Below are 26,720 nucleotides of genomic sequence, written 5' to 3'. Positions count from 1 at the left end.
GATTAAGCCTTCAGAGGGCTGGGCCTGGGTTGAAGTCTGAAGTTCAACCACAAGAGAGACGCTGAGCCCGACTGTGGCCTGAGCTGCTCCTGAATGTCTGACGTGGACACGGAGAGGGGGCATGTTTAACTGACGTGGACACGGAGAGGGGGCATGTTTAACTGACGTGGACACGGAGAGGGGGCATGTTTAACTGACGTGGACACGGAGAGGGGGCATGTTTAACTGACGTGGACACGGAGAGGGGGCATGTTTAACTGACGTGGACACGGAGAGGGGGCATGTTTAACTGACGTGGACACGGAGAGGGGGCATGTTTAACTGACGTGGACACGGAGAGGGAGCATGTTTAACTGGACACGGAGAGGGGGCATGTTTAACTGACGTGGACACGGAGAGGGGGCATGTTTAACTGACGTGGACACGGAGAGGGGGCATGTTTAACTGCCGTGGACACGGAGAGGGAGCATGAGAGGGAGCATGTTTAACTGACGTGGACACGGAGAGGGGGCATGTTTAACTGACGTGGACACGGAGAGGGGGCATGTTTAACTGCCATGGACACGGAGAGGGGGCATGTTTAACTGACGTGGACACGGAGAGGGGGCATGTTTAACTGCCGTGGACACGGAGAGGGAGCATGTTTAACTGCCGTGGACACGGAGAGGGGGCATGTTTAACTGACGTGGACACGGAGAGGGGGCATGTTTAACTGACGTGGACACGGAGAGGGGGCATGTTTAACTGACGTGGACACGGAGAGGGGGCATGTTTAACTGACGTGGACACGGAGAGGGGGCATGTTTAACTGCCGTGGACACGGAGAGGGGGCATGTTTAACTGACGTGGACACGGAGAGGGGGCATGTTTAACTGACGTGGACACGGAGAGGGGGCATGTTTAACTGCCGTGGACACGGAGAGGGGGCATGTTTAACTGACGTGGACACGGAGATGGGGCATGTTTAACTGACGTGGACACGGAGAGGGGGCATGTTTAACTGACGTGGACACGGAGAGGGGGCATGTTTAACTGACGTGGACACGGAGAGGGGGCATGTTTAACTGACGTGGACACGGAGAGGGGGCATGTTTAACTGACGTGGACACGGAGCGGGGCATGTTTAACTGACGTGGACACGGAGAGGGGGCATGTTTAACTGCCGTGGACACGGAGAGGGGGCATGTTTAACTGACGTGGACACGGAGATGGGGCATGTTTAACTGACGTGGACACGGAGAGGGAGCATGTTTAACTGACGTGGACACGGAGAGGGGGCATGTTTAACTGCCGTGGACACGGAGAGGGGGCATGTTTAACTGACGTGGACACGGAGAGGGGGCATGTTTAACTGACGTGGACACGGAGAGGGGGCATGTTTAACTGACGTGGACACGGAGAGGGGGCATGTTTAACTGACGTGGACACGGAGAGGGGGCATGTTTAACTGACGTGGACACGGAGAGGGGGCATGTTTAACTGACGTGGACACGGAGAGGGGGCATGTTTAACTGACGTGGACACGGAGCGGGGCATGTTTAACTGACGTGGACACGGAGAGGGGGCATGTTTAACTGCCGTGGACACGGAGAGGGGGCATGTTTAACTGACGTGGACACGGAGATGGGGCATGTTTAACTGACGTGGACACGGAGAGGGAGCATGTTTAACTGACGTGGACACGGAGAGGGGGCATGTTTAACTGCCGTGGACACGGAGAGGGGGCATGTTTAACTGACGTGGACACGGAGAGGGGGCATGTTTAACTGACGTGGACACGGAGAGGGGGCATGTTTAACTGACGTGGACACGGAGAGGGGGCATGTTTAACTGACGTGGACACGGAGAGGGGGCATGTTTAACTGACGTGGACACGGAGAGGGGGCATGTTTAACTGACGTGGACACGGAGAGGGGGCATGTTTAACTGACGTGGACACGGAGAGGGGGCATGTTTAACTGACGTGGACACGGAGAGGGGGCATGTTTAACTGACGTGGACACGGAGAGGGGGCATGTTTAACTGACGTGGACACGGAGCGGGGCATGTTTAACTGACGTGGACACGGAGAGGGGGCATGTTTAACTGACGTGGACACGGAGAGGAGGCATGTTTAACTGACGTGGACACGGAGAGGGGGCATGTTTAACTGACGTGGACACGGAGAGGGGGCATGTTTAACTGACGTGGACACGGAGAGGGAGCATGTTTAACTGACGTGGACACGGAGAGGGGGCATGTTTAACTGACGTGGACACGGAGAGGGGGCATGTTTAAACCGCTGAGTGCGGGGCAGCGAACTCTGCAGAAACAGCTAACGAAACAGTAAACCCAGAGAAGATCCAAAGACACGAAGGTGCTTACAAAGATATTGGGGGGGGGGGGGGCAGAGATAACAAAGGGTTTTGAAATAACCAGCCACAATTTAAAGGGGGGAAATCATCCCAGAAAGGTAACTTCCGCGTAATTCAAAGATAAATATAAAATTAAAACTATAAAAGGAGCCCAGTCGGCGTGGCTCAGTGGTTGAGCGCCAACCCATGAACCAGGAGGTCACGGTTCGATGCTAATCCTAGAGAGAGGTCAGGTGCGGAAGAGAATGAACCAAAATGACGACGGCTGTATTTCCTGGCTGCCAAAGGATTTCTCCTTTATCCTACACTTCTCCATATTATGTCAATTCTCAATGCTGGCTATATATTATCTTCACCTCCTAAAGCAAATTAGCATCAGCTTTGGTCTGCTACGACAGACATTTCTTAAATGCAAATTAGCTCAGCCCAAGCTGGTCTGCTCAGTGGTTAGAGCATTGGCACGCAGACTGAAGGGTCATGGGTTCGATTCCCAGGGCACATTCCTCTGGTTGCAGGCTCCATCCCCAGCCCAGATCAGGGTGTGTTCGGGAGTCAACCAATCTAGGTGTCTCTCTCACACTGATGTTCCTCCCTCTCTCCATCTCTCTCCCCCTCCTCCCTCCCTTCCACTCTCTCTCAAAAAACAATGGGAAAATGTCCTCGGGTGAGGATTAAAATAAATATATAAATAATAAATTAATAAATAAACAAGCAAACATAAATAAATAAAATTTTAAATTAGCTCATAGGCAGGACAATGATGTCCGTTGTGCTGGCTCATATGTTATTTTTGCCAGCACATAAAGGTTTTTTGTTTTGTTTTTTAAAATATATTTTTATTGATTTCAGAGAAAAAGGGAGAGGGGGAGAGAGATAGAAACATCAATGATGAGAGAGAATCATCGATCAGCTGCCTCCTACATGCCCCACACTGGGGATCGAGCCCACAACCTGGACATGTGCCCTGACTGGGAATCAAACCGTGACTTCCTGGTTCATAGGTCAAGACTCAACCACTGAGCCACACCAGCTGGGCTAAAGGCTTCGATACCATCAAGAGCAAGTTTTCTCAGACTTAAAGGGAAAGTCTCATTTAGTGGCTTCAAGACTTCCACCACCTCCGTAAGTTACCTGAGGAGGCTCGTGCAGATGGAGACACGCACACTATTTTTCTGTGTAAAATAAAATTGGTAAGTCAGCACCTGGGATCAGATTTTTTAACTTTGATGAAATTAGTCTTTGTTAGAAGTGGATGACTTCAGTGGACCCCCAAATGGAAGGAGGAACGTCAGGATTGAGGGCCGCCTAAAGCCATGATGCTGGGTGTCAGTTCCCCTGGTTTCAAATCATCTGTTCCGAACCCTGCTTTCCCCATAAGCCTGTCACGGTTAGGCCACGCCCTCGCAGGATTGAAGGTTTTTCCAGCGAGGCAGCCAGGGATTAACAGAGCAACGCCGATGCCAGCCTGTGTGAAATGCCAAGACAGAGAGAAACATCCCATGAGTCGAAAAGGAAAAGGAAAAGGAAAAGGAAAAGAAACATTAAACTTTATTTTAGTGCCACAACAGTTTCTAATGGAAGACGGGAAAGACAGGACCAAACGATCTCATTATCCTGATGCATCCCACACATTCTCATTACATATCATCCACGCAAAGACACGGCCTTGCCTGCTACACGCTCACACGCTAAACAAGACAGAGAATTCAGCAGGCATCCACGGCGGTGGATGGAGCAGGGGCTCATCCAATCAGCTCCCTGTGTGCGTGTGCGTGCACATGTGTGTGTGCGCACGTGTGTGCGTGTGTGTGCGTGTGTGTGTGTGTGTGTGTGTCACAATCAGAAAGGATGTTTATTATTTCTTTCACATAGAAGAGCGCTGGGAGTGGGCAGTTATACTAACCCTCCATTGTCCACCATGGCAATTCACCTGTCATCTTTCTTTAAAAAAAAAAAGCCATACTTTATTGCGGTATAACTGACATACGAAAAGCAAGCTGTACTTAACGTATACAAGTTGAGTTTGGAGATCAGCGTACACTTGAGCCCATCACCACAATCTGTTCCATAAACATACCCAGCACCTCCCCAAGCTGGCCCCATTAACTGTGGAACACAGTATTCATCGGCTGGGCTGCGGTGGGGGGGTAGGGAGAGCAATGAGGGAACCCGTTCTGTTTCGGGTACACTGGAGGCCTGAGCAAATGCGGAGAGGTGGTGGCTGGGGGCCGGGTGTAAAGGGAGAGACACATACACAGAGGGGGTTGAGGAAGAACCTTCTGGAAACCTAGACGCAGAGACACCCCCGAGGTGGGACTCTGGTCGCTGGGCTCCTCAGGGGGGTTTGCTCTGGGCGGGCACAGGAGGTCCCGGAGGAGCCGGGCCATCGGGTGCTGCCGCCGAGCGGAGACGTGCGGGGAGGAGGAGCGTCCACGGACGGGGCCAGCCGGGCGGCGCTCCTGTGGCCGAACACGGGGATCTGACCACCTAAGGTCACCGTCAGCCATGACCCTAAGCCGCCAAAACCGCCGCTGGGCGGACTGCTCTCAGAAAAGAGACCTCATCAAAGAGCTGGGGGTCCCGCTTCCAAGGGTACATTAGCCTGTGGTCACTTTAATCTGGTGTAATAGCCTGAAAGTATCTTCCGACGGGTGTTTAATAAAATGCAAAATAGCATTTTTAAAAAGTGTCTGTGAGGGTCCTTCTCAGGTGGACGCGGAAATGGAGATCCCGGGGTGCAGGAACAAAAGGCTTTCAGTGCCTCACCTACCTCCTGCTCTGGGCAGGTAAAGCCCCCGCCCGCCCTGACGATCACAGCTGCACGTCCCATGGGGGCGTGAACTTGGGAATCCGTCCTAAAATGCAGAGTGTGTGCCTCCCAACGATTTAAGACACACGATGTTCTGTCAATGACCCTCAGTCCTGTGGTCAGTGGTCGCACCCCTGTGGGTTGCTAGGAAACAGCTGATGCTGACATTAGCTGAGCAGAGGATGCCGGGAGACGCAGAGCAATGACAACCAGAAACAGAGGCCCAAGCCGGCGCCTCTTCCTGGGGGTTATTCCTCTAGGGTCAGTGCTCTCGCCCTGGGCACCCGGGCCCCTGGCCGCGGGCAGACCCACCGGAGACCCTCACGGGCGCTGGGCAGGGAGCACCGGCCTGGGAGTCGCTCTCCCCGGGGGCAGGGCTAAGCGGCCGGAACAGGCCCATCAGGAAAGCAGAGGTCAGAGGGAGGCCGTCGGATGTCACGGTGGAAAGAGACCCGCAGGCGCCCGGCTCCCGGCCTCCTGCCCTGGAGAACGGCTCCATCACCCGCACGGATGTCAGCCCGGGCGCCCTCTCCCGGAAAACACCACGCGCCACCTCCCGGGGCTGCCCACCTGCAGCGACTCCCCTTTCTACGCGACTGTCCGGCTCCTCACACTTAGCCACACGGCTCCTTGAAGAGGTCCCCGTGTCGCCACGGCGACTGCACCCAGCCGGGCGGTTTCCAGAGTCCGCCCTGCTCTCACTGGTCCCCAAGCCTTCTTCTGCCCTCCCCTCCGTCTCCATCACGCTTCCCACCTGTCCTTGTCTTAGCCAACTCTTTTCTTTAATACATTTCTATTGATCTCAGAGAGGAAGGGAGAGGGAGAGAGACACATCAATGATGAGACCCATCGGTGGGCTGCCTCCTGCACGCCCCGCACTGGGGATGGAGCCCGAAACCCGGGCACGTGCCCTGACCAGGAATTGAACCCTAACCTCCTGGTTCATCAACCACTGAGCCGCACCAGCCGGGCTGGCCAACTCTTACCATCCGTCAGGTTTGCTGAGCTGTCACTCCACCAGGTGAGTCCGAATGAGATGCCCCCGGGGGGTCCCCCACCCCCTCCGCCCCCTGGCGTAGCGCTCCTCTCACTGGCCCTCACCCGCACCTCCAGGCGCTGCGCCTTCTCCGGCGAGGCCCGCCGCGCTGCTCACCGCCCCGAAGGAGTCAATGGTCCACAGTCTGACTGAAGCAATGACTCAATCCCTTCCCATCGCCACTAAAGAGGATGTTTCATTTTGGCAAGCTAACCCCAAAAGCTCCTGTGCGTGTAAACCAGCCGTGTCACACTCGGAACGTGGCGGACGTGGTGGAGGCGTGGACGGAGGGGAAGGCCCGGCCCAGCCACGTGCCACAGGCCGTGCTGTGTGAGCGCACGTGTGCGCGGGGCCTGCGTCTCCCGCTGTCCCCGGCTCCCATCGATGCTGTACTTACAGGAGCAGACACGGGGAAGAAAGTGGCCTGGAAACTGTGTGCACAGCGACTAGCAAGCACTCGATGGGGCGCTTTCATCGGAAAGCAGAGCACAGCCTCGGCCTCGGGCAGAGAGAACAGGAACCGGGGGTTTCCATCACCCCCTCCACTACGAGGCACTGGACTTCTCTCTTTTTCCAGGTAACAGCTTGCTTTTAGGAAGCGTTTACCTGTTTTCCCTAGCGCAGCCGTGTGTTGTCTTTCAGTCTGTGCTCTGGGGCCCTGAGCAGCTCCGGGGCCAGAGGAGCTGCCGCCAGCGGGCAGAGCTCGGAGCCCGGCCCCTGCCTCCATCGGCGCCGCGCGGCTGTCCTGTCCCCGTTTCTGTTTCCGATCGTCGCATTGCAAAGGAGATTTTCCTGGAGGAAGGCTTCCCTCCGCCAAACTAAGAAGAAAGTGACAAAGGAAAGGCTGAAACCACGGCCTCAGGGAGCCCCTGTGGCCGGAGGCCCACGCTGTCCAGGCGGAGCCCCGACGCCTTGCCGGTTCTTGTTCAGCTGAAGCTCAGGGCCGCCAGGCTCCCGCCCTCCGGGAGCTAAATAACAAATGCCACCTGAGCGCAGAGACGCCAGGCAGAGAGCATCCTGGGCTTTGGGGAGGATGGCTATTTCTGGGGCAGCTGTACTTACCTCGCCATGTTTAATGGCTTTATTTATGCGCCAATCTTCACGTTAATGATTCACAACACGGAATACCCAAATACTGTCACCGCACCACAGAGAAGCCCCCCACCAGCCAGCTGCTGCTGGTTTCTGTGCTGTGAGCGGAGATCCCGTCTCACTTCAATCATTTCCCAGTAAAAACACCATCGGTGGGAAACCACCAAACTCCCATTAAACTAGGAACGTCAGCTATTTGCCAATAAAGACACAAAAGGGGAATGAGGTGGCTGAAACCGGGGGGCGGGGGGAATCCACCCACAGCCAGGAGACTAGTAGTGAGAATGGCTGTGCTGGGGCGCACGGGGGAGTGATGAGCAGAAACGGGGACCCCCCCCCCCGCAGACACCTGCAGCCGGCCGCCGCACAGAACAGCACTGCAGACGGGCCCCCAAGGCAAGGCGGCGGACACCCGCAGGCCCCCAGCTCTACGAAGTCATACGTCAGGTGAGCCTGACTCGTCTAGAGCTGAACATACAATGTGGAACCTCCTTTCTCGAACTTAACCCATTCCGGAAGGCTGTTCAAAAACTGAAGCACTTTTTCCCGTTAGAAATCTGTAAATTGAATTAATCCGTTCCAGACCCCAAAACGATTCCCTGTTCTAACCTTTCTTATACACAGTGCATGTCTATTGTACCGTTTGATCCATAAATACGTTAAAAAAAAAAGAAACGTACAGTAAAAAATGGAAATTTAACAATAATTATAAGCAGCAAGAAAATAAAAATAAAAAATATGTACAGCACCATTTCCTGAGACGTTAGCAGTGGCAAAGGGCTGAGATTCGTGCCTTCTCTCCTTCGTCTGTCACCAGAGACACGTGTGGCTGGCCCCACGGCGTCAGCCTGAAAGGGCCGTCAGGTTGAGAAGCGAACTGTCCGAGGTGGGAGACGTATAAGAAATGGGGTTCCCCTGTAATTATGCGTGAGCTCTACGGAGGTGAGCGTCAGCAGCCTAACCATCCCCTCTGACCCGCAGCGCCCACTGGCACCTCCGAGCTCCCAGGCGTGGACCAGCCACAGCCTCCTCTGCTCCCCGTGTTGTCCCTTATCTTTCCCCCAAACCAGTGCGGCCTCCGAAGGAAGAACCCGCCTCCCTCCTCCCTACGGGCCTGAGTGCTGCTGAGCATCCACGACGCTAACCCAATAGGTTTGACTGGTGGTTTAATTTGACCGGCACAGGCCGCTCACATCGCACCCACGTACAGTGCTGACAGAGAGAGAGTTTGGTTTCATGGTGTCAAGATTCCATTCCATTAAATGCCAGTCAAGAGCAGGGCAGGCCAGCCCTAGCCAGTTTGGCTCAGTGGATAGAGCATCGGCCTGCAGACTGAAAGGGTCCCAGGTTCGATTCCGGCCAAGGGTACATGCCCGGGTTGTGGGCTCGATCCCCAGTAGAGGGTGTGCAAGAGGCAGCCAATCAATGATTCTCTCTCATCATTAATGTTTCTATCTCTCCCTTCCTCTCCTTTCCTCTCTGAAATCAATAAAAATGTAAAAAAAAAAAAAAAGAGCAGGGCAGGCCCTCCGAGAGCCACTCCCAAAGAACCATCTCCCCTGCTCCAGGCCACACCTCTTCCCAAGCTCAGTGTGAAATCAGAAAACTGGGATTCAAATCCTGGCTCTGCCCATGGCGAGGCAACTAACTTCTATTTGCGTAGACTACCTACCTCTCTGGTCTTAGCTCCGACCACCTATGACTCTATGAGCTAACTTCAGGCCTTTACCTTTTATATCAGAAATCCAGGGAATGGCCCCTTCCTCCCAGGACTCACCATCCATCAACAGCATTGCACCTGTGCTCCTAGCCATCTCTGCCCACGGCCGCAAGGTCAGCCTACTCGGGAAATAGGGTTCCCTCCCGGCGACGACACTGCTACAGTCCTAGGCTGACCTTGACTTCAGACCTGTGCGCACTTCACACACACACACACACACACACACACACACACACGCCGAGGGGCTGGGTGGATAGCACAGGTCACACGCACTTTGGAAACCTTGTTCTACCCTCCTGTTTCCAGCATCCAGGATCAGCACCCCGCCTGCCGATCGGCACCAGGAATAACACAGGAAACTAAATTATTTTCCTACTGGTTAGCAAATAGGTGTGTATTTTTTTTTTTCAACTTAATCAACAGCTCGGTGGCCCTGAGAATAATCCCCTGGTCTTTTCAATTTTGTAAGGAACGTATTTCTTTTATTGTCTCCTCAACATCGAGTGATATTAGATAGAAAACACCGCAACGGTAGTTACAGTAAATGGCTTAGAAAGAAAATCCGGGAACAGTTTTGATAGATGTTAGGGAATACATGAGCCAGATAAAAATATATGAGCCATACGGAGATTCAAAGCCACTTAAATTAATAGCTATCAGCTCTGAATAATGAAGTTCTTCAGAACCTAAGGCAGCTTTGTTCTGCAAAGAGACTAGGCCACCTCCCAGAGACCTTTCCCGGGCCGAGCCGTTCGTTACCCAGCTCGTTAAAGAGAAAGGCGGCAATGTCGCCTCTTCCCGCACGTCCGGCAGAAAGAAGCACCACGAAAGCACAAGTAACAGGTCAGTCTGGACGTGAGCCGCGCGGGGCAGGGTCCTGCAGGGAATACTGAAAACGTCACTCCGCCTTGGCCAGAATTACACCTCCGTTTTGCCGCAATAGGGGTGTAAACTTCAGTACAAATAGTTAAGTCACATTGGATTTTTTGACTAACAGTACAGTGAGATTTTCATTATTTTTTTATAAAGATAGACTGATGGGCCACTCCCAAAATCAGTCAAAGAAGTACTCTTCCACAAATTACCGAATCGATAAACTCTGAAGGAAGCAGGATTGGGAGAAGAGAGAAAACGCAGGGAGCCCAGCAAAGCCGCCGAGTGAGGCCCCTCGCCCAGCACAGACCCTCAGTGAGGCCGCGCACCTGTCTGTGCTCTGATGTAGCGGGGAAGTCTGGGTACTGTGTCCGCAGGGTTTTGTAGTAAAGATACTGTGCTCCACGGACGGGGAAAAACCTTTAAAAACATGGTCTCCATGGCAGGAAGGCGGGTAGAACTGGGCTTCGTTATAACAGAGAAGCAAAGCCAGCTGAGAACGTGGCGGGGGGAGGGAGGGAGGTGGGCACGGCGCCCACACAAACTAAGGGGCGCTGCCTTTTTACGGGGGCAGGAGTGTGCGTGGAACCCGAAGAACAAAAGGGCACCATCTGCTTGGTAAGCGGCCAACACGGGACCAGAGGAGCCCGAGGGGCTGGCACCCTGTTAGACATGAGCAGGGCGGGGGGGGGGGGGGGGGGGGGCAGGCACAGAAACTCCCCAGGCGGAAAGGCCGCCGCCTAGCGAGGGGCAACTCGGGGAAAACAAGAACCTCGCCCCCCCCCCCCCCCCCCCCGGTGACCTTTCCTCCCCAGCATGTCACTGGCCGTGCGGTTTGGACCCCTGATCCTTCACGTCGATGGTCATGTGATTTAGAACCCCTGACCGCTTCCTTCCTGAAGAGAGCATCTGGCCGAGGCTGCATTTCAGCTCCAGGCCCAGAAAAGCAGCAAAGCCAGACCCGTGAGGCCTCGGCTGCCCCAACACCAGCCGCACTGGATGATGACCCCCTGCCCGGCACCAACCTATCAGTGGACACCCCGACCCTGAAAGAGCGCCCCTGAACGCTGATGAAGGTTCTAGTGAGGCTCCCTGAGACCTCCCTAAGCTCGCCACCTGCGAGAGAGAGAGAAATACGCTCAGGACAAAGGGCCCGGCGCACACGCTCCCTCCAGGGAGCACGGCCCTGCCACTCCCCTGCAGGCAGGTACCCCCAGCCTCTAAGGAACCCCATGAGACTCCAGCCAGGGGAGCAATGGGCAGCAACAGCTCCTCCCGGGCTCACCCCCTGAACCTGTCTCCACGGCCCCCTTTTCTCTGGCTTCCTCTTCCCTTAGGCCAGAGGTCGGCAAACTCATTAGTCACCAGAGCCAAATATCAACAGTACAACAACTGAAATTTCTTTTGAGAGCCAAATTTTTTAAGCTTAAACTTCTTCTAACGCCACTTCTTCAACATAGACTCGCCCAGGCCGTGGTATTTTGTGGAAGAGCCACACTCAAGGGGCCAGAGAGCCGCATGTGGCTCTCGAGCCGAGGTTTGCCGACCACTGCCTTAGGCCATCCCCACCTCCAACCCCTTTTCCTTAAATAAATTCCGTTTTTCCTTATTCGCAGTGTGACATGGCTGTGTAGCCTGCCCGTGCACCGCTGGCTCTAACCTTTCACCCCCCCAAACAAGACAAGAGTGAGACAGCGTCAAGTAGGAAAAAGACAGCCCCCCGCCCCCAAGCCTCTCTCTTATTCGGAACAAAGATGCTTGCACCGAGTTCAGGAATGTGCACCCAGACACACACACACACACACACACACACACACACACACACAGATTACTCTTCTTAAAACATATGAGTCCCCAGTCAAAAATCCTTCCATTTTCCCCGCCCTATTCATAGACCGCTAAGTCTGATATTTAGGTCATTCACAATCTAACCTCAATTCATATGTCCCACAGCCCCTTACTGTAGCCAAACAGTGTCTCATTGGTCCTGAACTTGGGAACACAAGGGCCTCCGCTCTATCTTCGTTCCAGCGACACCTGATGCTTTGAATGTTCTTCCCTTTCTTCCGAGGTCAGTTCCAGGTGACCTCTGTGCTCTCTCCCGACCACTCAAAATCACACTGATTCAAGGGCTGTTTAGTGAGAGGCCAGTGCAGGGCACAACGGGAGACAAAAAAGGAACCCTAATGGATGTGGTGCTATGGGAGGTCCGGGCGAGGAATTCAACCTGGAATGAACCGTGGCCTCTACACCTTTCAGCTGTCCCTCGACAGTGAGGAGATGTGACCCAGGCTTGTTTTTCTTGTTGTTTCGTTTTTTAATGAAACAAAGGTCAAGGGAAGTCAGAACTCACTGTCTATAAGTCAGTCTGATTGGAGTAGAGAGAGCTAAGGCTAGAGTAAGAAAAGAGAAAAATGCTGGAGAGGTGACTAGGGCCAGTGAAACGGGGTCTTTTAGGCCAATTTCAGCAAGTTTCCACCTTAACCTGAGGGCAATTGTAAGCCACAACCACGTGAAGCAAGGGAGTGATCGAGTGCCTGGAGAACGGGACAAAGTTCACCGACTACAATCCAGAGCTGAGCCAGCCCTGAAGTGTCCAGACTTGAAACTGATTCGAATACAAATACACTTTTGCTTCCCCGATGGGCCAGGTTGGACAGCTGGGGGCAGAAAGCTGCAGGAAGATGGATGGGAATAGGTCAGGTGCCCTCCACTCTGCCTACGGGCTTAGAGCGAGGATCAGCTCCAGTCAACTTGAACTGCCCAGACCACCGAGGATCGGAATGAATGCGAGAAGGCTGATGCTGAGAGACCAGAGCTGACTGGGCTGTTTCCATTAACATAAACCCAAGACGGAGAAGCACGGCCTCCCCTGGGCTGAACCTGTGCCACTCACCCAACAACTTCAGTCTCCATCGCACGGAGAACAGAGCCTTGCTGCTTTTTTATCCTCCTTCCAAGACCTGGGGTTCAGTGTCCAGGAAGGTCCCCTGAAATGTAAGCTTCGTGAATTTCCCCACCGAGAGCCTGGCCAGGTGGGCGGCGGGAGCCCCCCTGCAAGGAGGGGAGGCGGCCTGTGTCCTCGCCCAGTTCAGTGCTCGACGCCGGCCGGCGGGCCTTCTGTGCGGTTGCTATGAAGACACATTGTTCCAAACACACACATTCCGAAAGTTCCACTGCACGCTTCTCTGGAACGGGTGGTGTGTGATTCTCGCCAGCCTCAAGAGCCTGTCAGGTAACACCTTCCAGGACGCATGCCGACCGTTTCTTGTTCGGGGTGACAATTCCCCTGTGACTCCCCATGGCTACCTTCGGGGCTCATGGTGGGACAGCCATTCTCACATCTCTTGCCACAGGATAGGCCATCTTTCTGTCCTTGGCAACAGCGTGTATTTTGAAGGTAACAGAAGAAAGTAGCTACAAAAAGTCGAGACTGCAACAGACTAAAGGTGCCAACGGTACTGAACAAAAGGACTGTTACACTTATATTTCGAACAAAGCACTGTCGGGAAGTCTCAAACTCGAAAATGTAAAGCATTCTACCACAGGCGTGCGTCAGTATGTCGCTGGCCGCTCCTTTACACTAGAGGGACATTGGGATTGGAACTAGAAGGGTATTTGATACACCACCTGCCTCAGGGTTTCAACAAGAGGATTCTTTTCTCTTCCCCCAGGATCCTTCTACCTAACCCTACCCTGCCCTATGACCCCCGCCCTCTACCCGCCGCCCCGCCGCCCCGAGGCCGTCAGGAGAGCTGTGGGATCCAGGCTTTGCTCCCCATGCACAGGCCATCACGTGTCTCCGTGCAGACCTGGCCCTGTCATCCATGCTCTGGAAGGAGGACTGGAATGTCAAGCTGACCACGAGGTAATACATGTGCCTGGGAGCCACCCCCACAGGCAGAGTACCTCCAGGCGTACACCCTCCACACGGAGACGCGGGCGGCTAAATCAATGACACGTTCGCAGACAGACAGGAGTCGTTTATTTCTCAGACACACACAGCTAACTAACCTCCTCAGCAGGACAACAGGTCCTCGCATAACATTTCGTTCAATGTTGTTTCGTTATGACGTTGGTGAGATGCCGCATATCAAATAGTCTTTCATAAAATTGGTTTCGTTTTACGTCGTTCGACTCAGTTCCAGAAACCTGCCAACGGTGGTGAGTGAGGACTTCCTGTGTTGCCTTCTTAACCCCAAATCATTACTTCCCTTAATTACTTGTCTACACACAAAAAAAATTTTAAATTTTAAAAATTTTTGAGTTGAAGACAGTAACCAAGTATGACTCACTAACCAGATAATTCCTTACATTTCTTTGCAATGGGTTAAACTAACAGGATTCTTACAAACAGCTCATACTGTCCTCAAACAGAACCTATGAAGTACATACCTCCGTTCTCCCAGAAAGAGAATGAAGTTCAGCCCTAGCCAGTCTGGCTCAGTGGACAGAGCGTCAGCCCGTGGACTGAGGGGCCCAGATTCGATTCAGGCGAGAGCCACAAACCTCGGTGTCAGGCTGGATCCCCGAGGCCCGGGTCGGGGTGCGTGCAGGAGGCAACCAATCGATGTGTCTCTCCCACATCGATGTTTCTCTGTCTTGCCCTCTCTCTTCCACTCGCTCTTAAAATCAATGGAAAAATATCTTCAGATGAGGATTAACAAAAAAGGGAGAGAGAATGGAGTTCAGAGACCTAAGCCCATATTCATGCAGCTGACCGCAGAGCCAGGGCTGAAATAAAAATCTTCAGGACGCCATTCCACTCCTTCTCACTCCCATGACCTCTTTAATGTCTGGAAAGTTCTCTTTAATGCCTATGTTTTAAATTGTTAAAATAAAGGTTTAATGCAATGTATGGCGTGTTAACATCACGGTCATATACGCCAGACATGCCCCAAACTACTCATCTTCTACCTGCTGTCGTACCACGTCTACCGACCACAGTCCTTCCCCACTGTGAGGGACAGTGAGGCCCGGAAAAACACAGGCCACTTAGTTCCTAAAGGGCTCTGAACGCCCTTACAGAGTTACAGCTCTTTTCTAAACAAAACTAATTCCTTGGCATTTGAATCTGACACTAATAAAACTCTCATTGAACTAATAAGCTCTTGGGAAAGAATCAAAAGAACCTGCTATTCCAGGAAATCTGAAAATTAAGGGGGAAAGGCTACATACTATGTGATTCTAACCATATGACCTCCTGGGAAAGACGGAAGTATGGAGACCGGAAAAGGGGGAGTGGCTGCCAGGGGCTGGTGAGGGACGGAAGGGGCATGAATGGGCAGAGCACAGAGGACTGGGGGGCAGTGGAACGCTTCTATAACGATGGGCACACGTCATCATACATTGCCCAAGCTCACGGAATGTACACACGTACACCGCCAAGGGCGAACCCCGATGCAAAGACAACCTCTGGGTGATGATGTGTCAGTATCGGCTCATCGGCTGTAACCAACGTGCCATTCTGGTGGTGATGATGATGGGGGAGGCTGTGCGTGGCGGGAGAGGGGGTGCATATGGGAAATCTCTACCTTCCCCTCCATTTCGCCATGAACCTAAAACTGCTCTAAAAAATAAAGTCTATTAGAAAATGAGGGTAAGTTACCTGTGGGACCCCACTCTCCTACCGCTGACCGCCTCAGGGCGCGCGTTCCCTGCGCCGGGCAGCGCGCTCTTGGCCATCAACCCCAAGCGCCGGGCAGCGCGGCGTTCCATGCTGCTCGCGATGCCTGCTCTGCCCCGAGCCCCACTCATCCTCCACCAGGACCTCACAGACCAAGTCCAAAGACGGGAGGAACCAGGCACAGACAGCAGGCGGAGAACCCGGAGCGAGGCCAGGGCGAGGCAGAACCCCTAACGGGAGACGCCCGCGGGGGAGCACGCAGGAGAGCAGAGAGGAAGGAAGACCCCAAAGAGGAAAATCTCATGAAACTCAAGTCCCCGAAAACACGAAACACGGTGCTGCAAGCATTCCCTTCTCTGCAATGTGCCTTCGCTGCGCGTTCCCAACGGCCTGTCACGTGTTTGCACCGTGTCCTCCGCTCCCAGCACGGTTCTTCCGAGGCGGACCGCGAACGCTGCGGCCGTTCCCACCACAGAGACGAAGAGCGGGTGTCCACGGGCCTTTACGAGGGCCGCGCCCGCGGAATCACCTTGTGGGTGAAACGGCAAAGATGACATTTTTGGTGGTTTATTGCATGAGAGAAAAGTGGGTCCTTTCTCCTGGGCACCGAGTCCAGGACCTGCCAGGAGCCGGGAAACCTAGCAGAGCTCCCCGAGACCTGAGACCGTCCCCGGGAGCGGCTGCGGGGGGCGGGCCTACTCTGGCCACACTGACCACAGGCCGGGCACCTGGAGAACCATCAGGCCCCGGACAGCGCCCCGAGAGTCTGGCTTAAGTGCTCTGATGTGCGTAGTCGCCCATGGATAAGCCAGTGGTGATAAACCCACAGGAAGTTCACACCACGGAGAGAGGCTGCGGTCTCTCCATACGTGAGCCCCCACCACCCCACAGCCACGACTTCTGACAGGCCCTCCCCACCCCCGTCACGCCCGATGCCAAGCACTGCATTTTTAAAAATATATTTTTATTGATTTCCGAGAGGAAGGGAGAGGGAGAGGGAGAGAGAGAGAGAAACATCAATGATGACAAAGAATCACTGATCGGCTGCCTCCTGCGCGCCCCCTACTGGGGATTGAGCCCACAACCCAGGCATGTGCACCCGACTGGAACTGAACCCGGGACCCTTCCGTCCACAGGCCACCGCTCTATCCACTGAGCCACACCAGCCGGGGCTGCATTTCTCACTGGGCCCACTTCTCGAAAGTCTGCCGTTGGCCGGGAAGGTCGAGCTGACTGTCCTCCCAGACTCTCGGCCACGCCCTCGGCATCCCCACCCCCTCCTGGTCTGGCCTCCAGCTGCGGTGTTCCCTGCGACTCACACTCAACCCTTTCTCTCCTCCCTACGCGGCCTGAGCACGCCCATGCTCCCCAGCCTCCAGCTCCGCCCCAGACGCAGGCTCCACGCAGAGAGCTCTCCCCCTGCCCCCTCTCCTGGGGAGCAGCAGGACCCCACAGCCAACGCCTCCTAGACTCCCAAAATGTGCCCCAGCCGGCGCTCACCGCCTGCCCTCAGACCGGCTCCCTCTCCTCCTTCCCTCTCGCTGACCAGGAACCTGGAGCCACTCTCCGGCCCGTCCTCTCCCGTTCCTCTCCCGTTCACTCACAGAGACCACCAAGCCTCCCTCCCCCTGAGCATCTCTCCTGACCCTCCTCCCGCTGAGCAGCCCACTGCCCGCTCCTCGTCCGAGCTCTCTCCCTCCGGTCATCCAGATGAGCACACGTCCTCAGCTCTGGCCCGCAGTCCTGCCACCCCTCCCCGCCCCCCCGCCCCCGCCATCCACCCAGCACTGTCAGGGACCCTGCCCGTCCCCACAACCCTTCAGTGGTCACTCGGCCCGGAGGGAGAGCGGGCCCTGACTTAGCTGTCCCTCTCCTCTCGCTCCTGACTTTGCCCTTCACACTCTGACTGGCCTGCAGAGTCCCAGAACCTACTGCTCTGAGAAAGCCACACAACGCCCCACGATGTGAGCTCCTTGCCAGCCTGCCCTCCTACTCAGCCTCCAGACTCAGCACACAGTCAGCCACTGCTCAAGCCCCCCCGGCCCGGTCCCCCTCCCCCGGCATCTCCGTGGGGATCAAGAGCTCCTGCGAGCCTTCCTGTGCACGTCTCTCCATCGTGGCAAACCGCACGGCAGACTCCAGTGTCTGTAGAGATGTGTGGGGCGCGGCTACCGCGTTTGGACAGGTCCAAGCCTGGGACTGATGAGAGGGCACAGGCCTCTCATGGCCACGTGCAAGTCCCAGCCTGGAGGGCAGAGCCTCCCAGCACAATCATAGCCACAGCTGTAGCTGTCAGCTTGACCCTATGGTCCGAACACGTGGCCCCACGTGCCTGAGTGAAGTGGGCTTGATAGGGTTCAGGTGCATGTAGTTGAGTGGGACTGAAGCCCACGAGAATGTTGTAAACATCTTGACCAGCCCTTACTGTGCCTCATGGAAATCTGGCTGTAAAATAAAGACACGGCTTGTAGTCCGTGGCGATGTCTCTCCACGAGAGAAGCAGCGTCCCACCGAGCCCCAGCTTTCATTCTCTGGTCTGTGTTTTCTAAGCCTTTCAGCCGCCCCCTCTCAGGGTCACCCTTGGCCGTGCCGGTGCGGCACAGAGATGTCTATTGTCCTACTAGCCCAGTGGTCGGCAAACTCCTTAGTCAGCAGAGCCAAATATCAACAGTACAATGACTGACATTTCTTTGGAGAGGCAAATTTTTTAAACTTAAACTTCTTCTAACGCCACTTCTTCAAAATAGACTCACCCAGGCCGTGGTATTTTGTGGAAGAGCCACACTCAAGGGGCCAAAGAGCCGCATGTGGCTCGCGAGCCGCAGTTTGCCGACCATGGTACTAGACTATAAACTCCTTGACCAAGGACAGTGATTTTTCATCTTCGTATCTAGTTCAATGCACAGAGCATACAGTGTAAAAAAAGAAAAGCCGAAACCGGTTTGGCTCAGTGGATAGAGCATCGGCCTGCAGACTCAAGGGTCCCAGATTTGATTCCGGTCAATGGCATGTACCTTGGTTGCAGGCACATCCCTGGTAGGGGGTGTGCAGGGGGCAGCTGGTCAATGTTTCTCTCTCATCAATGTTTCTAACTCTCTATCCCTCTCCCTTCCTCTCTGTAAAAAAATAAATAAAGTATATTAAATTAAAAAAAAAAAAAGAAGAAACTAAACCCCGGCCGGCGTGGCTCAGTGGTTGAGTGTCGAACTATGAACCAGGAGGTGACGGTTCGAGTCCCGGTCAGGGCACATGCCCGGGTTGTGGGCTCCATCCCCAGGAGGGGCTTCTCTCTCTCCCTCTCCCTTCCTCTCTGCAATCAATAAAAACATAGCTTTTTTTTAATTAAAGAGGAATGAATGAACTATAGGACAATGAAAGGGCACAAAGACAGCTGCTGGGCTTTGAGTAGAGGAAATCCAGATCCTAAGGAAGTACACTAGGTCCCACCCATAAAAAAAAAAAAAAAAAGAAAAGAAACGCGGGGTTGTTCAGGTGGCATTGGAGTGATAAGAGAAAAAGCTGATGATCGGACTGAGCAGGCAGTCCGGAGGTCAGAGTCTGCGCAGAGCAGCTGACTAAAGGCCAGAGATAAAGGGGTTCTTTCTAAGAGGGAAGTAATTCATCGACCTCCGTCCGCCCATGGACTGAGCAAGAGACCGGCACCTTCCCCTCAGCTCACACTCCTGCCCTTTGCCATCGCTTCCTGCCCCATACCCCTTCCCGGCCTCACAACCAAATACCAGGTTCCACGGGGAATTCCCCTTCTTGGCACCACCTGTCCTGGCCGGGGGGGGGGGGGGGGGGGTGTCTGGGATGTAAGAGAGACGGGGAGTCTTTGTTCTGGTAGCAAGGACCTAGAGGCAGGAAAACTAAACGAGTCTTCAGAGTCTTGACCGGGGACTTACTCTGTACCCAACAGCGTGCGACTTTACAGGCGCTCAACCTACAGCGACCGGGAGGAGTGACCCCCTTCTACGGATGAGGAGTGTGTGTCCAGGACCACACGGCTGGCCGTGACACAGCCTGTCCCCGAGCCCGGGAAGGCAGCCCCCAGAGCCCCGCGACAGCCCTGACATCGCACCGGAGGGGGACGCGGTCCTGCCACTCCCGGCTGGAACTCAGAACGCACGCTTCTCCGCCACCTGTGGTAACTGTCGGCGAGTCTACAGCAGGCGTCCTCAAACCACGGCCCGCGGGCCACAGAAACGAACGGGCCCGCGGCTGTCTGCACACACTCCTGTAGCTATGCTCACTGCTGTCCTGACAGACGGGTGTTTTTGCCGTTTTGTTTTTTCACTTCAAAATAAGGTATGTGCAGTGTGCATAGGAATTTGTTCATGGTCTTTTTAAACTATCGTCCGGCCCTCCAACGGTCTGAGGGACAGTGAACTGGCCCCCTGTTTAAAAAGTTTGAGGACCCCTGATCTACAGGGCCACCCGCAGGATGCGCCCGCAGTGAGTGAACGGGGCTGTGGGCCCGACCATTTGTTACTTGGCTCCTACGTAACTACCCCATCAGCATTACAACCAAAATGAACTTAAACGTAAGTTTTTGGATCACAAAGGGTCCTTAAATGAGGCTTTCCTTTAAGAATATTTTTCTTACACACACACACACACACACACAAAAAAAAAAAAAAAAAAAAAAAAAAAAAAAAACATCACCCAGGATAGAAACGGTCCCGCCTTGTGAGAACGGCGCTGGCTGACCCCGTGGGACGCGCTGGCCTGTGGCCCGCTCACGGGGGCTGTCGGTGGACTAAAACGCCATCCTCAGCCCCGCAGACGGAACTGATGATGCAGGTGCCACGCACCATGCCTGCCGGCTGCCAGGCCTGCAATCCACTGACAGCACGTCCTCCTCAGCCACGCGATCCCGGGGGCCTGCTGTGAAGTCAGCCTGTGGGCCTGCCTTCCTTGGCTCGGAGAGCAGCATCAGACACGCTAACTGCACGGCTGAGCTGCATTATTCAGCCCACCGCCGGGCAAAGTCATGACGGCTTGGACACGAAGCGCCAGCATTTCTATGTAAAGCCCACTCGCCACAGACCTTCCTGAAACTAAAGGAAATCCCGGCTTTCCGACTCGGCGCGGTGCAGCGGGCTGTCTCCTCGCTGGGGAGCAGGCAGAGCTCCTTACACACAGGACAGCAGCCCTTCCCCTGGTCTCCCAGCCCCACCTTAGCTGTCCCTCTCCTCTCCCTCCGGTGTGCGGGCAGGGCTGGGATCGAGTCATGTGATGGGGGAGTGTGAGCCGCATCAGGCTCAGGCCTCGTCAGGGAAATTCCAGGATCAGCTGTAACAGGCGATCACTGTGAAAATGCAAGACCCCTGGAGGCTGAGCACCCTCAGGAAAGGTAAGTACTAGACCGTTTTCCACAACCACAAGAGAAGTCCCAAGAATGTGATGGGTGACCGGAGAGAGACACAGGGCAGGAAACGAACGGGCCGTGGCTGTCTGTACACACGCCTGGGAACTATGCTCACTGCTGTCATGACAGACGAGCCGTCAAGGAGCAGAGAGTGTTACCGGGCCCAAAGGGCAGAGCTAACAAAGCCAGAGCCAGGAGCCAAGCCTGCCTCTAGCAGACGGTCTGCAGCCCCAGCCGGTTGGCTCAGTGGTTGGAGCGTCGGCCGAGGACTGAAGGGTCCCGGGTTCCATGCTGGTCAAGGGCACGGACTTCGGCTGCAGGCTCGATTCCGGCCCCTGGGTGCTGGTGGGAGAATGTGGGAGGCAACCAATCCATGAGTCTCTCTCACATAGATGTCTCTCTCTCTCTCTCTCTCTGTGTGTGTGTGTGTGTGTGTGTGTGTGTGTGTGTCTCCTCCCTTCCACCTTCTCTAAAAACCAATGGGAAAAAATATCCTTGGGGGAGGATTAACAAAAATAAATAAAGGCCTGTATGTAAAAGGCATGCTACTTCGACTTGAGGATTTGGGGTGAAACAGGAATGGTGGTAAACAGCCAGAAATGCGGAGACAAAAGGCAGAAATTCAGAATCTTGTCCAATAGAAATACATAATTATGAAATTAAAAGCCGAAGAAATCAACCCACACGCTGACAGCGGCATTGTGGGAGGCAGTTCCGAGGAGACTCGCTTCCTACCTTTTATATCCTCGCAAGATTCTGTCACTTTTTTAAACCTTTGTGACCAGAAAGACTCCTTTAACGCTTGGAAGAAAAAATGAGGGCCACGTACGGAAGCCCACGAGAGTGGACGCCCTCCGTGCATCGTCCCTGCTCTCGCCAGGCCGCCTCACCTCTCACCCGTGAGGCAGAACCCAGAACGTACCCCGTCTATGACGATACGGGCCCACGCACGGACCCACAGGAACTGCCCACTGCCCCCTGCAGGACGCCGCTGGGCCAGGGGCCTGAGCGCTCCTGACGGACGGCCCAGGGAGGCCGGGAGAGCCGCACAGCCCGCCCGGCAGGCCGGCCGAACCGGGACCGGAGGCTTGTGGTTAACACGGAGCCGTTCCGAAAACCCACGGAGAACTGGCCAAGGCTCCACCCCAAGAGCCACCTCCGCCCGCATCCCACCATCCCGCTCCTCGGCCGATAACGAATCTCTGTGGAATCCTTGAGTGAACCCGCCGTCAATTGAACAGCCATTTCTGGGTTTTCAGAAAGTCCGTGCTGTGGTCACCGGCCACGTGACGCAGACAAGCAAGAAGGCAGGCGCAGGCCAGGCGGCCCCGTGGGGATGCCACGGAGGCAGTCCCCGATGTCCCGTGTGGGCGTCTCCGTGTGGGTGTGTCCCGTGTGGGTCTGTCCCGTGTGGGTGTCTCCGTGTGGATGTATCCCGTGTGGGCGTCTCCGTGTGGGTGTGTCCCGTGTGGATGTCTCCCGTGTGGGTGTGTCCCGTGTGGGTATGTCCCGTGTGGGCGTCTCCGTGTGGGTGTGTCCCGTGTGGGTGTCTCCGTGTGGGTGTCACCGTGTATGTCCCGTGTGGGCGTCTCCGTGTGGGTATGTCCCGTGTGGGTGTCTCCGTGTGGGTATGTCCCGTGTGGGTGTCTCCATGTGGGTATGTCCCGTGTGGGTATGTCCCGTGTGGGTATGTCCCGTGTGGGTGTCTCTGTGGGGGTATGTCCCGTGTGGGTGTCTCCGTGGGGGTATGTCCCGTGTGGGTATGTCCCGTGTGGGTGTCTCCGTGGGGGTATGTCCCGTGTGGGTATGTCCCATGTGGGTGTCACTGTGTGGGTATGTCCCGTGTGGGTGTCACCGTGGGGGTGTGTCCCGTGTGGGTATGTCCCGTGTGGGTATGTCCCGTGGGGGTATGTCCCGTGGGGGTATGTCCCCGTGGGGGTATGTGTGGGTGTCTCCGTGTGGGTGTCTCCGTGTGGGTGTCTCCGTGTGGGTATGTCCCGTGTGGGTATGTCCCGTGGGGGTATGTCCCGTGTGGGTGTCTCCGTGGGGGTATGTCCCGTGTGGGTATGTCCCGTGTGGGTGTGTCCCGTGTGGGTATGTCCCCCGTGTGGGTTTCCCATTCATTCGTGCCAGTGGCTCACGGAACGTTAACTAACTCAAACCCCTGGCTTATTTGGGACCGAGGGGTGCCGGGGGGCTCCCACCCTCCGGGAGAGGCTGGGTTCCACGTCACCCACAGGAGAGGCGTGGGCAGTGAGGTGCTGGGAGTGATGGGAAAGTCCCGGAAAAGGGCCGAGGGAGGGGACCCCGCTGAACATCACAGGAACCCCAGGACTTGCATGTGCTGTTGGGCAGCCTTCCAGAAGGAGAGAATGCGGTGAGGGTCTCCCGGCACAGGCCCCTCGGTGAGCTGGGGAGCAGATCCCCGAGGAAACCCAGCCGTGCCACGCTGCCATTCACGCTGTGCTTTGGGGTGTGCTTTGGGGTGTGAAGGGTGTGCACAGGGGTCCCCTTCTAAAATGCAAAGATCCCTTGGAGGGGCCCATTCGTCACCAGGGGGAACGCTGGCCCTTTAATAACCAAACCCCCGAGGTGCGAGGCCCCCGCTCCGCAGGAGGGAAGGGTCAGGGCCAGCCGCCAGCCGCCCGCACTGGGACCCTGGAGAACCTCCGGGCCGGCAGGGGGGGCCGGGTCCGGTGAGCACGTGGACGTGGGCCCCCGGGTCCCGGGGAGGGGGGCTGGGGGTCCAGACCCTGTGCCCTGCTGTCCGGGGCGCCCTAGCTCCCTCCAGCCCTGCTCGTTCCTTACTTACCCTTTCTCCCGCTCTTCCTCGGCGAGAAGGGGTAAGTGGCTATTTTGTGCCCAATTTGGCCAAAACCCTAAAAGTAAACATGACAGACAGACACGTGTTTTAAAATCCTGAGGGTCCGGCCTGAGGAACTCCCACCCCGGCCCCACAGCGCGCCCTCCCGGCCTGGACTGGGGGCGCAGTTGTCCCCCTAGGGGCTCGGGGTCGCCGGGGAAGCAGGCGGCAGGGGCGGCCTCCGACCGGCACGCGCACGCTCACACGCTCCCTCCCGAGCCCGCCCGCCAGCAGCCCGCCGCCCCCCGCCCGGCCCGGCCGCCGCCCGGGGAGGGTCCTGGGTCCTGGGAACCCGGGCGGCGGCGGCGGCGGCGCCAAGACCCCCCGCACCAGTTTCAAGGCCCCCCACCCGCCGGCGGCGCCCGCCCTCCGCACCCGCAGCGCAGCTCGGCCCCGGGGAAGGCCCGCGCGGCCCCGCCCTCCGCCGGCGGCAAGCCCCGCCCCCGCCCCCCGGCGCGCGGCGGCAGCACGAGGCCCCGCCCCTGCCGGGTGGCAGCCAAAACCCGGGCGGGATTTACGACGGATCACGACGACGGGTCGTTCAGCAAGCGGCTGCCCTGCACTGAGTCTGAACTCGGCGCGGCATTCCAGGCCCAGAGGGCGGCGTGCAGCGGAAGGCCGCGGAGCCCTGGTTTCAGGGGGTGACACCGGGCCCCCCGGCTGCTCTGTGCACGCGGCAGTGGCCGAGCTCTCCTCCCCCGCCCCCGCCGTCCATGCACACAGCCGGCAGACCATGCACACAGCCGGCAGGACCTGCACAAGCCGACAGGACCTGCACACAGCCGGCAGCCCATGCACACAGCCGGCAGGACCTGCACACAGCCGGCAGGACCTGCACACAGCCGGCAGCCCATGCACACAGCCGGCAGCCCATGCACACAGCCGGCAGTCCATGCTCACAGCCGGCAGGACCTGCACACAGCCGGCAGGACCTGCACACAGCCGGCAGCCCATGCACACAGCCGGCAGTCCATGCACACAGCCGGCAGCCCATGCACACAGCCGGCAGGACCTGCACACAGCCGGCAGCCCATGCACACAGCCGGCAGGACCTGCACACAGCCGGCAGGACCTGCGCGTGGCTGGAGAAACTAAATCGCCTTCCTGACCCCTGGTCCTCAGACGGTCCACTCTTCGCCGGGTGGTCCCACCCACGGGGCAGGTGGAGCCGAGAACCACCAAACTCACAGAAAATACTTCTCTCTCTAACCCCTTCCCCATTGTCTCCCTCAGGATGTCTGCCTTGTCCCTCTGGATTCGGACAGGTCACTCTGCGGTTTTCACATCGTTTCATGGAGAGTGAGTATGGCACTTGGCTCCCAGAGACGGTAAATCAAAAGGTTTAAGAACCGACACAGACTTCAGGAGCTGATACACACACCCCCTCGGAGTCTCGGGGACCGAGCCCGAAGGGAGTAGGTGCCACATCCGAAGTTTTCCTCGTTTGTCACTGAAATAATGAGTGTAGGGTGAGCTCTCCCTGGCAAGTCCTTGAGGGCTCCGCTCCAGCTGCCCTTAGCGGAGAGGCCCTGCTTCACACTGGACGGGGCTCTGCGGGCGCTGTGACCCCGAATCGAGACAGGGAGCTACTGGCTGTGGGTAGCTAAGTGTCTGGAAGGTGTCAGGATAAGCAATAAGACGGGCATGTGTGAATTTTATTAGAGTGTAAAGTAAATAAATATAAGACAAGAGTTGCTAATTCAGACCCAACTTTTTCACTACAATTCATCAAACGCACTTAAAAAGAAGCTGTGGTCATTGAAAAGGTTATATACACTGAGTGCCCAGATTATGATGATCTCTGAACGCAGAATAATCTGGCCACTCAGTGTGTATCCTATATAATAAAAGGTTAATATGCAAATTGTCCCCTCGACCAGGAGTTCGACCAGCAGGCAGGCCGGTCAACCGCCCATGTCCCCTCCCCTTGGCCAGGCTGGCCGGACCCCACCCATGCACGAATTCATGCACCGGGCCTCTAATATATATATACATATACATACACATACACACACACACACACACACACTGAGTGGCCAGATTATTCTGCATTCAGAGATCATAATAATCTGGCCACTCAGTGTACTGTACGATTCTAACCATCTGACCTACTGGAAAAGGTGAAACAATAGAGACAGGACGATCTATGCTTGCCAAGGGCTAGGGGGGCAGAGGGATGGATAGACCGGATGACACTCATCTGTCAGTGAGGCTCAGTTGTAACAAATGGACCACTTGGGTGCAGGGATGTTGAGGGTGGGGGAGGCTGTGCAAGTGTGGGGTCAGGGGACACATGGGAACTCTACTTTCTGCTCAGTCTTGCGGAGTACTTAAACCTGCCTTAAAACAGTCTATTTAAAAAAAGTCTTTGTGGTAAAGCCTCAGAACACCTCGTTCTCTTCAAATCCATCAATTAAATTCTAAACCAAATATTGGGCGTTGTGTGTGGGGTTGAGATATGGGGTGTCTCCTTGTATCAGAGCAGCCTCCACGGGCGCCACTGTCCTCAGGAAGAACGTGAACCGTGGTTTCCTCAGGCACCAAGTTCAATGACTTTAATTAGGCGTCATATCTGACAAAGTCTATGAATGCATTTCCATCCAAGTCTGTTCCTATCCATGCGTGCTTACAACCAGTAAGCAAAGCGTGCAAGACACCACAGAGGCCTTCCATCTGTTAGGTCTCAAGTTCTCTTTACAGTCTTAAAAATTACTGAGGATTTTTAAATATATATTTTATTGATTTTTTTTTACAGAGAGGAAGGGAGAAGAAGAGGGATAGAGAGTTAGAAACATCGATGAGAGAGAAACATCAATCAGCTGCCTCCTGCACACCCCCTCACTGGGGATGTGCCCGCAACCAAGGTACATGCCCTTGACCGGAATCGAACCTGGGACCCTTCAGTCCACAGGTCGACACTCTATCCACTGAGCCAAACCGGTTAGGGCAAAAATTATTGAGGACTTAAAGAGATTT

At 55.6% G+C, this 26,720-nt stretch overlaps 1 protein-coding gene across 2 annotated transcripts in view; it reads right to left on the bottom strand.

Moving 5' to 3' along the window:
* The window catches only part of IMMP2L (inner mitochondrial membrane peptidase subunit 2), a 476,087-nt gene extending 451,924 nt beyond the window's left edge, over window positions 1–24,163 (bottom strand). Inside the window, exons 1-2 of one of the 2 annotated variants that reach the window (XM_054726449.1) lie at window positions 24,120–24,163; window positions 23,694–23,760 (exon numbers count right to left, since the gene is read on the bottom strand). The gene's annotated coding sequence lies outside the window, so the exon portion shown is untranslated. Of the gene's footprint in view, window positions 1–12,780; window positions 13,001–23,693; window positions 23,761–24,119 lie in introns of those variants that run through there. The other variant, XM_028154445.2, reaches the window with a different exon arrangement.
* Between the last annotated feature and the right edge of the window lie 2,557 nt (window positions 24,164–26,720).

This window comes from Eptesicus fuscus, chromosome 14, assembly GCF_027574615.1.
Source record: "Eptesicus fuscus isolate TK198812 chromosome 14, DD_ASM_mEF_20220401, whole genome shotgun sequence".
NCBI lineage: Eukaryota > Metazoa > Chordata > Mammalia > Chiroptera > Vespertilionidae > Eptesicus > Eptesicus fuscus.
Note: the sequence above shows the minus strand (reverse complement) of the source record. Positions and strands in the feature narration are given on the sequence as shown.